At 41.1% G+C, this 12,344-nt stretch overlaps 1 protein-coding gene across 7 annotated transcripts in view; it reads left to right on the forward strand.

Annotated features, from left to right (window-relative positions):
* The first annotated feature begins 9,901 nt into the window (after nt 1–9,901).
* focad (focadhesin) overlaps nt 9,902–12,344 on the forward strand; it is a 175,321-nt gene continuing 172,878 nt past the window's right edge. For 3 of the 7 annotated variants that reach the window (XM_052019162.1, XM_052019168.1, XM_052019167.1), the window contains exon 1: nt 9,928–10,031. The gene's annotated coding sequence lies outside the window, so the exon portion shown is untranslated. Of the gene's footprint in view, nt 10,398–12,344 lie in introns of all 7 variants that reach the window. The other 4 variants (XM_052019163.1, XM_052019166.1, XM_052019164.1 and 1 more) reach the window with 3 other exon arrangements.

Here is a 12,344-nt window from a genome sequence, read left to right on the forward strand (position 1 = left end):
GGTCTAGAACTGAACCTTAGGGTATTCCATTGCAGTTACATTTTTCCAGCTTGAAAAAAGGATAATTTATTCTGACCTTTTGTATTCAAACGTGATAGCCAACCTTCAATTCATGCTTTCTTCTGTGAGCTCTCATATTGCGTAATGTCAGAATTGCTATTTTTTTTAAGGCAGACATTGAACTGGAGCCCTGTCAGCTCTCTTGGCCAGATGCAAGAGTTCCTTTGAAGAAAGGCTGGGGAATGATTCCGAGTGTTGTAGCCAATTTTACCCATCAACAAACATAACAAAAATAGATTATTTAGTCATTATCAAGTCGTCGTTTGTGGGTCTTGCTATGTGCAAATTGACCGCCACAGTTCATACATTACAATTGTCACTACAATTCAAAAGCACTTCATTGACAATCAACCACATGCCTTGAAACAGATGTGAAAGGCACTGTATAAATCCAAGCCTTTCTTTCCCCAAAGTTCATGAAATTGTGAAGTTATTATCTGAGGGAATGACATTTATAACTTGTATATGCCCTCACATATAACTTTCATTTTTTAAGGTCAGAGAGTTGTTAAGCAGTAATTGTGGCTCAATATGCAATAAAATCTTAGTTAAACTTTGTTCACTAAGGTGGAAGGTTTTCATAGTTGAGGTTCTCGAGAGTTCTGTTTCTGTAGATTATGCCAGTGAAGGCTGTAACAGCACACGCTGTGGACATATTTAACCTCTCCCTGCTTCAATCTCAGGTTCCCACTGTTTTAAGAAGACCACTATCATCCCAGTACCGAAGAAAAGCAAGGTAACATGCCTCAATGACTACCGACCAGTGACTCTGACATCCATCATCATGAAGTGCTTTGAGAGGCTGGTCATGACACGCATCAACTCCAGCCGCCCAGACAATCCTGACCCACTGCAATTCACCTATCGCCAAAACAGGTCTGCAGCGGACGCCATCTCCTTGGCCCTACACTTAGCTCTGGAGCATCTGGACAGTAAAGACACCTACGTTAGACTTGTTTATTGACTACAGCTCTGCCTTCAATACAATAATCACAAACAAACTTGTCACCAGACTCCAAGATCTAGGACTCAACACCTCCCTCTGTCACTGGATCCTTGACTTTCTAAGCAACAGACTGCAATCAGTGAGGATAAGCAGCAATACCTCCAGCATGATTATTCTCAACACTGGTGCCCTGCAAGGCTGCATCCTCAGCCCTCTACTCTACTCCCTATACACTCATGGCTGTGTGGCCAGATTCCGCTCTAATTCCATCTACAAGTTTGCAGATGATACCTCCGTTGTAGGCCGTATCTCAAACAGCGATGAGTCAGAGTTCAAGAATGAGATAGAGAGCTTAGTGGAATGGTGTCATGACAAAAACCTTTCCCTCAGTGTCAACAAAGCAAAAGAGCTGGTCATTGACTTCAGGAAAGAGGGCGGTGTACATGCACCTGTCTACATCAACGGTGCTGAGGTCGAGAGGGTTCTGGGAATGAACATCACCAATAGCCTGTCCTGGTCAAATCACGTAAATGCCACAGCCTAGAAAGCTCACCAGCACCACTACCTCCTCAGGAGGCTAAAGAAATTCGGTTTGTCCCCTTTGACATGCACCATAGAAAGCATCCTATCTGGATGCATCACGGCTTGGTATGGCAACTGCTCTGCCCAGGACCGCAAGAAACTGCAGAGAGTTGTGGACACAGCCCAGCGCATCACGGATACCAGCCTCCCCTCCTTGGACTCTGTCTTTACCTCTCGCTGTCTTGGTGAAGCAGCCAGCATAATCAAAGACCCCACCCACCCGGGTCATTCTCTCTTCTCTCCTCTTTCATCAGGTAGAAGATATAGGAGCCTGAGGGCACATACCACCAGACTTAAGGACAGCTTTTACCCTACTGTGATAAGACTATTGAATGGTTCCCTGATACGATGAGATGGACTATGACCTTACGATCTACCTTGTTGTGACCTTGCACCTTATTGCACTGCACTTTCTCTGTAGCTGTGACACTTTAGTCTGTACTGTTATTGTTTTTACCCGTACTACATCAATGGACTCTGTACTAACTCAACATAACTGCACTGTGTAATGAATTGACCTGTATGATTGGTATGCAAGACAAGTTTTTCACTGTACCTTGGTACAAGTGACAATAATAAACCAATATCAATACCAAAATATAGGGAATAATTTACTGCAATTTCCAACTTTCTGTCTTTTACCATGAGTTTTAGCAAAAAAAAGACCACTATGGTTGGCTTACGCAATGCACAAAACATTTTAATATTCTAATCAAGTTGAGGAAGATGAGTATGGATCAACATTGATCTACATTACTGAGTACAGGATCTTCTTATTCCACCTTGTTAAACTTCTTCTATTCTGTAACTTCCTACTTGCATTTACCTTGCAAGCAGCTCCACTGCTCTTTCTCACATTCCATCTATCCACCCACCACTGTAATTTAATTCAATTTGCTTGCAATTTGATGTCTCTCCCTGGCATTCCGCCATCAGATTCACTGCCTTCATCAATGAATGCATGCCATTAAACTCACTGGTGTGCCCTTTGTCCCATTGCAGAAGAAATCTTAAAACACAGGGAGTGTAAGCCCAGAGCTACTTCTCCATAGATTTTCTAATTGGTAGCTGCAGAGTGGAAACCATAGGAATTCACTCCCCTTTTAGCATCCCTAGGTTGAATTTAAGAGAAAAAAATGGGATTGCCAAACTACTTAGTGACAGAATTACCTAGCAGTAACTTGCATATTTCAAAGCATTAATTGTAATGATTTGATTTTAGCAGCAAGAAAAATATGATCAAAATTCATAAATTAAGATATCGGAGCTCATTGAAATGCTTTTTCCTGGCCTGGGCCTTCAAAGGTACAGCACCAGTTGATGCACATTCCACATGCTGACTCCTCACTTGAGCCAATTCCTTCTGAGAATACATCACAGGACGCACAGACCACGCAGCACCTAAGAGACTTGCACTTCATTGGACAATTGGACAGGATTTCATCTTTGTCTACCAATTCATAAGAGAGTAAGAGCAGACAATAATGTCAGAGGAAATAATGGAGAGTCCATATCAATGCCTTCTCCAGCCTTTGCTCAGTTGGATAGATGTAATTTGATAAGAAGGAAAAAAAAATTGAGGACAGCAAAAAGTTTGCAATATATTAAGATATCTTCCATACAATCTGCCCATGAAGGTAGACAGAATTTAGGGGCATTGGCTGGAATAGGGGGAGGAGAATGCTAATTATATGTTCATCAGTTCAACGCTAAAGGCTACATGAACCTCTCAGCTAAAAGGGAATTGCTGGCACCTGGATATTAGGTTTCCCATCTTTCTCTTCATTGGCTCAATCTACGTTCAGCACATTAGTCTTCCTGTACCTTCACTTTTTGCTCTTGGAGAATGCAGCATAACATGATCCTTCTTGAAACCCTGCCTGGCAAGCACTGAAGGCCTCTACCAGATCTCTCCAGACATCAGAAGCGCCAGCATACCAATAATATTTTTGATCATTTGATTGCTATCACACTGCTCTTGTTCTTTATTTTTTGAGTTTATTACATCTAACATTGGCCAAGACTATCCCTTAAATCTGGTTCAAGGTCCAAAGTGGTCAGGAAACTTGAATTGGCTCATGGCGACTCTCTGGGAATCTGCCTTGTATCCACATAAACTTTATTTTCTGGTTTCACGTGAATTCAGCATTGATTGGAAGGTATGATGCTCAACTCAGAGTGGTGTTATACTTTCTCCTTCACTAAAACAGCTGTACAAACCCATCCATCTTTGCCCCTGCCTTATTCCAAAGCATCATTGAAAACTTCATTTATATGAACATAAAATATTGACAGGACATGAAAAGACAGACTCCCTCATCAATCCTGCCCCACACTCATAATAGCTGAAACATAACTAAACATTTTCTCTTTTACCACTGAGCTTCAGCCCTATTCACCACCAGTGACAAAGCATTAAGGTTTCATTCCTTCTCTTTCCCCAATGGCTTCACTTGATATCTCTTGCACATATTTAATCTCCTGAAAACTTATAATTTCCACTGTTCTTTTGATCAATTCTCCAACCCCTTCCTTCACTGTTTATTTATTTTATTTCTCCTCAATAAACCATTTTGGAATATTTTGTACATTAAACATGCAGCACGACTGATGTCCTTCAGTAAACTGCAAATACATTAATTATACATTATGGCAAATATTACTAAGAGAATGAGAGGTTGTTTAAAAAAGTATTCACTTCCTCGCAATCTGCATATATTGCCCAACTTTGTACAACTTTGTTCCACAGCAGATGACACACTTTAATCAATTATGTAGTGGGGACGTAAATTCCTGGCAGTGGTGGTCTTTCCATTGCGTCACTTACTCCTGTACAGTTCAAAGACATGGCAAAATATCAGCAGCCAATATTTCCTCAATCAAGCTGAGTAAACAGATAGTATGTCAGTAAGAACAAGATTACCACATCACATATGAAGCCAGGTGATGCTGTTTTTCCTCCAGAAAGGGAAAAGTGAACAAGGACAAGAAGTCCCTCAAACCATTGAGCAGATGTATGGCTCAATGTTATACAGAAAGTGAATCTATGGTTAATTGGTTTATTATTGTCACACATACCAAGATACAGTGAAAAGCTTTGCAGATCATTTCAAAACATAAGTACATCGAGGTAGAACAAAGGGATAAGCAATAACAGAACACAATATAGTGTTACATTTACAGTTACAGAGAAAGTGCAGTGCAGGTAGACAATAAGGTGCAAGGGCCATGATGAGGTAGATTGTGAGGTGAAGAGTTCATCTTTATCATACAAGAGGTCAGTTCAAGAGTCATATAACAGTGGGATAGCTGTCCTTGAGCATGGTGGTGTGTGTTTTCAAGCTTTTGTATCTTATGCCAATGGAAGTGGGGAGAAGAGAGAATGTCTTGTGTGGGAGGGGTCTTTGATTATGTTGGCTGCTTTCCCGAGGTAGCGGGAAGAGTCCATGAAGGGGAGGCTAGTTTTCGTGATGGACTGAGCTGTGCCCACAACTCTGCAATTTCTTGCAGTCTTGGGCAGGGTAGATGCCATACCAAGTCGTGACAGTGGTCTTCTTAAAGCAGGTAGAAACTTGAGATTGGAGTAGGGTGAGGACTGATGAATATGAATTTTAAAAGGGAGTATGAGATGGAGCATATAGATCCAGTCTTCTTCAAATAGATACTGATCAGACAAACGAATTAGTGTAATTGAGATGTGGGTAAAATACAGGATCAAAGAGACAATTCTCTTATTGCTCGTAGGCAAGAGGTTTACAAGTATACATCTGCTGTTGCATTTCTTGAAGAAAAAATAAGAATGGCTGGTATTGAAAATCTAAAAATGCATACTAGCACAGTAGAAAGCACTCTGTTGATAAAACAGTGGATACTTTATGACAAATTCTCACAACGTTTGCTTGGACACAGACAGAAAATATCAGAACCTATTACCCAGTGTCACGCCTTGTTTTAGATGATCATCAAAAACATTTAAAAAGCTGGGACCTTCTAATCTACAGACTCAATCTTACAGCAATGTTTAAGTTCTTGTTTGATTTGGTTAAATAAAACCTTTAAATTCAATGCTTCAACATTGCATAATCGGACAATATCAAACACTTGTTTTGGGAGGCATGCAGCTTTTGTGTCATTCACCATCATCTGACTCAACACATCTCCTTTGCCTTCTGATATTTTTGAAAATATTATTTTCCATGAAAAATGCACATATAAATACAAGTTGTTATCCTGTGATCTCATCTTATATATTAATTTTTTACAGTTATACATATATGGGCATTAAATAATTACAGATTTACCAATCACCTTCTGCACCATAGGTGGGTGACTTTAATTTTGGGACAACAGAAGAAGTAATGTAGGTAATTCCTATCACAATTTCAGGATATTTCAAAGAGTTCCACAGGTATTTTAGTAGTGTTGACATTACTGTAATATAGGAAAATCTCGAATAAAATTGTGCCTACCAAGTTATCATAAACAGCATTGAGAGAAAGACCAAATAATCTGTTTTAGTGATGCTGGTTTAAAAATAAAGGGTGACCAGGACTCAGGAGAATCTGTCTCCTGCCTTCACAAAGCTCCTTTTAAGAAAGCCATGGGACCTTTTGTGCAGATTTGAAGGGTCAGACAGGGCCTCAATTTAATACCTCTTCCAAAATTTAAATCATGCCACAAAAGGATAAAGGATTCATTTTTTAAATAACCATTAATTCTGCTTGTCTTTGCAGCTTCTGTTCTTATCTCAACCAAGAAACACCCTTTCCCTGCACTGCTACTGTCATAGTCAGAGAGTACTACAGCACAGAAACAGGCCCTTCAACCCATCTAGTCCATGCCAACCTGATCTTCTGCCCAGTTCTATCTGTACCCGGGCCATATCGCTCCAAACAACGCCCCCCACCCCAATCCATATACCTATCTAAACCTCTCTTAAACATTACAATTGAACCCGCATCTGCCACTTCCACTGGCAGCTCATTCCACACTCACCCTCTGAGTGAAGAAGTTTCCACTCACATTCCCCTTAACTATTTCACCTTTCACCCTAGACCTACATTCTCTAGTTCTAGTCTCACCCAACTTTAGGGGAAAAAGCCTGCATACATTCACCCTATTTATACCCCTCATAATTTTGTATACCTCTCTAAGATCTCCCCTCATTCTCCTGCTCTCCAGGGAGTAAAGTCCTAACCTATTCAACCTTTCCCTATAACTCAGGTCCTCAAGACCCAGCAACATCCTTGTAAATTTTCTCTGCACTCTTTCAAGCTTATTGATATCTTTCCTGCAGGTAGGTGACCAGAACTGCACACAATACTCCAAATTTGGCCTCACTAATGTCTTGTACAACTTCAACAAAACATCCCAACTCCTGTACTCAATGCCTGATTTATGAAGGCCAAAGTGCCAAAAGTTCTCTTTATGACCCTATATACTTATGACGCCACTTTCAAGGAACTATGATCTGTAGTCCCAGGTCCCTTTGTTCTACTGCACACCTCAGAGCCCTACCATTCACTGTGCAAGTCTTTGATAGCCTTCCTCACTGTCCACTGCGCCCCTAATCTTGGTGTCATCTGCAAATTTGCTGATCCAGTTACCATATTATCATCTAAATCATTAATATAGATGATAAACAATCCTTCAGGCACACCACTAGTCACAGGCCTCCAGTCAGAGAGACAACCATTTACTACCACTCTCTGGCTTCTCCCACTGAGCCAATGTTGAATCAAATTGGCCACTTCATCCTGAATGCCAAACGACTTTAACCTGCTGGACCAGCCTCCCATGCGGTACTTTGTCAAAGGCCTTGCTAAAGTCCATGTAGACAACGTCCACCGCCTTTCCCTCATCGACCTTCTCAAAAACGTCTATAAGATTGGTTAGATATGACCTACCACACACAAAGCCATGTTGACTATCCCTAATCAGGCCCTGTCTATCCAAATGCTTATATATCCTGGCCCTTAGAATACCTTCCAATAATTTACTCATGACTGATGTCAGGCTCACCGGCCTATAGTTTCCCAGCTTATTCTTAGAGTTTTTCTTGAACAACAGAACAACATTAGTTATCCTCCAGTCCCCTGGCACCTCACTTGTGGCTAAGGACATTCTAAATATCTCTGCCAGGGCCCCTGCAATATCTGCACTAACCGAGGGGACACCTTGTCAGGTCCTAGGGATTTATCAACCTTCATTCACCTCAGGACAGCCAGCACCTCCTCTTCCATAATCTGGATACGGTCCATGACCTCCCTACTCTTTTGCCTCAGTTCTATAGTCTCTGTGTCTGACTCCAGAGTAAATATGGATACAAAAAATTCATTTAAGATCTCCTCCATCTCTTTTGGCTCCATGCATAGATGACCATGCTGATTTTCAATTGGGCCAATTTTGTCCCTTGCTACCCTTTTGTTCTTAATATAGTTATAGAAACCCTTGGAATTCTCTTTCACCTTGTCTGCCAGAGCAACCTCATGTCCTCTTTTTGCCCTCCTGATTTCTCTCTTAGGTGTTTTATTACATTTCTTATACTCCTCAAGCACCTCATTTGATCCAAACTGCCTTTACCTGATACACGCCACCTTCTTTTTCTTTACCAGGGCCTCAATATCCCTCAATAACCAAGGTTCCCTTAACCCGCTAGCCTTGCCTTTTATTCTAACAGGAACATACAGATTCTGTACTTTCAATATTTCACTTTTGAAAGCCTCCCACTAACTAAGCATCTCTTTGCTGGAAAACAGCCTATCCCAATCCACGCCTGCCAGATCCCTTCTGATGCCATTAAAATTGGCCTTACCCCAATTTAGAATCTAAACCTGAGGACCTGTCCTATCCTTCTCCATAATTGTCTTGAAACTAATGGAATTATGATCACTAGATCCTAAGCGTTCCCCTACACACACTTCTGTCACCCACCCTGTCTCATTCCCCAAGAGGAGATCCAGTATCGCACTCTCTCTAGTTGGGACTGATACATATTGATTAAGGAAACTTTCCTGAACACATTTGATAAACTCTATCCCATCCAATCCCTTTACAGTATGGGAGTCCCACTCAATACGTGGAAAGTTAAAATCACCCACTATCACCACCTTATTTTTCTTGCAATTGTCTGCTATCTTTCTACAAATTTATTCCTCTAGATCCCACTGACTATTGGGAGGTCTATAATATAGTCCCATTAACATGGTCATTCCTTTCTTATTCCTCAGTTCCCCCTATATTGCCTCAGTAGACGAGCCCTCCTGTGTGGCCTCTCTGAGCACTGCTGGAACATTTTCACTGATGAGTAATGCCACCCCTCCCCCTTTAATACCTCCCTCTCTATCATGACTAAAACATCAGAACCCTGGAATATTGAGCTCCCAGTCCTGCCCCGCCTGCAACCAAGTCTCACGAAGGACTATAACATCATAATTCCATGCATTTCTGAAAATTTCATATCTTATTGAATAGTTTAGGGTAAAGAGACCCTATTTTGTTTTTCACTCCGAGTTCCATGTTTTGAAGCAAAAATAAAACACTTTTTCCAGTCTCTTGCAAGTTGGGGTCCATCTTAACTAACTGAAATGGGTTATTCCTAACTTCCCTGAATTTATATTCCTCAATTTCTGATGCAATTCTCTTGAGATGTTTTGGTTTTTGCTCACTTGGAGCAGAAGGCAAGTAGATCAGTCTGATTAGTCACACTGTTGGACAATCAACAGATATCCCAAAGGATCTAATGAATGCATCATTGAATTATGATATAAAATATTAATTTGCATGTAATTCTTTTATTTTGTGTAAAACAGGATGACGTGGATGTCCATGGGACTCTCGACGCACTAATCTGGATTAAGCAGGATCCCCAATTCTATTCCCTTCAATTCCCCCTTTACCAAGGAACCATGCTTCATGCCTTGACCTTCACATTACCTCTGGGCATGTACTAGAATTTAGCACAATGCATAAAGTCCTTAACTCTTCGCTTTGTATTAACATATCTCTCCTTTCAAAATAAATCACATAAAATTTAAGTTTCACCCGAAAAAAACACCATCTACAAAACGTGTATCAGCTTCATGCATAACTTCTTTGGAGGAAAACTGCCTCACGATTAACTGTTAAAGTTTGAAGTAGGAGCCAAAACTATCCAAATGTCTGCCCATATTATTACATAATATTGTATCTTACGTTAACCTGAGAAGTGATAATGACTACAGTCTGATCCAGTGAAGAAGCCTGCAGGAGAAAAACGCCAGCGACCTGGCTCGCATGCGGCCGCTCCACGTCAGAGCGGGAGCGCGCCCTGGCCGCGGCCGCGCGTTTCCAGCAGCGGGAGAGAGGCAGGTGATGGGCCGCCCGGCTTCCTGGTGAAGGATTGCGAGTCGGCCCGGCGCTCTGTTGGAAGTCTCGGCGGGGCGCTCGAACTGGAAAGCAGAAGGTTCGGGTGCTGGCATGTCGCGCAGTCCTTCAGACTGGTGGGGAGTTTGGTTTCAGTCGCGAATTGGGCTGTAGAGAGAGAGAGTAAGAGAGGGAGAGAGAGTGAGGCCTGGTGGTGCAACGTGGAGTAGGCAAGAACCGGAGGGTCTGAAAAGGCGCTACTTCCTTTTGAGGACTGTGCCTTCGGTCGTCTGGCGTTTGCACGTTACTGATGCTCCAGAATATCTGACTGTAGCTTTCTTTTACCTCCTCTGTCTGTTGAAGGCAATGAGCAATGTCAGCAAGTCGATTTGGCCACCTCTCTCATTTCAACCCCTCATTTTGCGAGCTTTACATTGACTAAGGATCTATCTACAGTTTGTGTTTGGTGAGATATTTTGTTTTTTGATCCTGTAAAGTCACTTTTTGTTTTGGTTAAAATAACGGAAATTTTAAACGAATAAACATGGCATTTTTGTTTTAATTTCATAATGAAATCACGCCCTTTAGGTAATTCTCATTCGCATTTACATTAAAATGCAGTTTCTAATGAGCTACAAACTACATTCTGGACAGTTTTGAGTGCGGGAGCCTATCCTTCTGAGCTGTTTGAGGTTCAGATCCTAACCTTAAGGGGAAGGCTTGTATCAACACATATACTAATAGAGAGATTCAAGTATAGGGACCTACATGAAACGCAGTTTTACATGCAGTAAATGCTGGTCAGATATTCATAAACGAAGTGATAAATTGCTGTACTGCCTTTTCTCAACAACTGGCACTTTCCAAATGACGTCACGTCATTGCGGCCAGGAGAAGGAACCAACTCCCAGTGAGTTTGCTAGTCTGAGATTCCTCGGTGTTTTGGTCGGTGATGCAGTAACTGAGCAATGGGAAGAGTTCAATTCTTTGACAAAATGCTTTACTGTTCAATGGCCCGAAAAGATTAAAACGATCAGACCCTTTTGATTTGACGAAGGACATGAGATGAAGTGAGGTTGGTTCTTCTGCCACCTCATTCTGTTGAGCCGTTTCCAATGGCTGCTCCTAATACGATATGTCTTGGGTTAAGGGTGCCCAGATATATTGTGCTGGTATGGAAGAAAAATAAAAGAAAATAGATGGTTTTGGTGATATTAATGCTGGGATAACCCTGCTGCCGTTATCATATATCTCACTGTTAGAATGAGACCAAGGGAAAGTGAGTTGTTGGAGTGATTTGAGTTTAATGCTCACTTGATGAAGCATGGAGGACAACTGAGTTCTCAACTGGAATGACATTTGAGGAAAATAGTGCATAAAAAACAATAACTTAAAGGAGATAATGATGGGTTTAGGATAAGGTGTAAGAGATTTAGGGGGGACCTGAAGAGGAATTTTTTCACTTGGAGGATGATTCGAATTTGGAATACACTGCCTGAGGGGATGGTGGAGGCAGGTACTATCACGACATTTAAAAAGTATCGAGGCAAGCACTTGAATTGCCAAGGCATAGATGTCAATCGACCAAGTGCTAGTAAATGGGATGAGTAGAGGTTGGTACTTGATGATTGGCATGGATGTGTAGGGCTGGTTTTGGTATTGTATGAGAAAATCAAAAAAAACTGCGGATGCTGGAAATATAAAATTAAAACAGGAAATGTTGGGAATACTCAGCAGATCAGGTCACATCTTTAGGAAGAGAAAGAGTTAACAATTTGGGTCAAAGACCCTTCGTTAGAACACAGTATTCTGCCTGTGTTCTGATGAAGGGTCTTTGACCTGAAACAACTCTGTTTATCTTCCCAAAGATGCAGCATAATCTGCTGAGTATTTCCAGCATTTTCTGATTTTATTTTTTGTGCTGTATGAGTCTGACTCTACGAGGGAGAAATAGAGGAAGGAAAGAATGGGCAAGAATATTTACTGAATATAAATTGTTAAACAATAAAAATGCACTAATTTGCTGATTAAATAAAATGTTGGAAAATTATAATTTTATTTGTCATGAGTAAACTTAACTTTTCCAGTTCCAAGTCACTGAATAATTTCGCCTTCCCTGTGAATTACGGTCAATGTAGAGCTTGTCATATGAGGAAAACGGGCATTCCAATTCTCAGACTTGCACTTCAGTCTCAATATATGTTTATTTGTTTTAAACTGAAGACCAACATTCTGGACAAATGTGTACAATTTTTTAGAGCGTCTCCAGTAACCCACAAGTCCAGGTTCCCTCCTTCAAATCTTTTATCAGTGCGTCAATGATTATATTGGTGTGGCATCCTGCACTCATGCAAAACTCAAACGTCGTTACTTTTGCTGCTGATCTCCACCCTGCTTTCACCTTCAAATGATC

The sequence above is a fragment of the Pristis pectinata genome, chromosome 7, assembly GCF_009764475.1.
Source record: "Pristis pectinata isolate sPriPec2 chromosome 7, sPriPec2.1.pri, whole genome shotgun sequence".
In the NCBI taxonomy this organism is placed as follows: Eukaryota; Metazoa; Chordata; class Chondrichthyes; order Rhinopristiformes; family Pristidae; genus Pristis; species Pristis pectinata.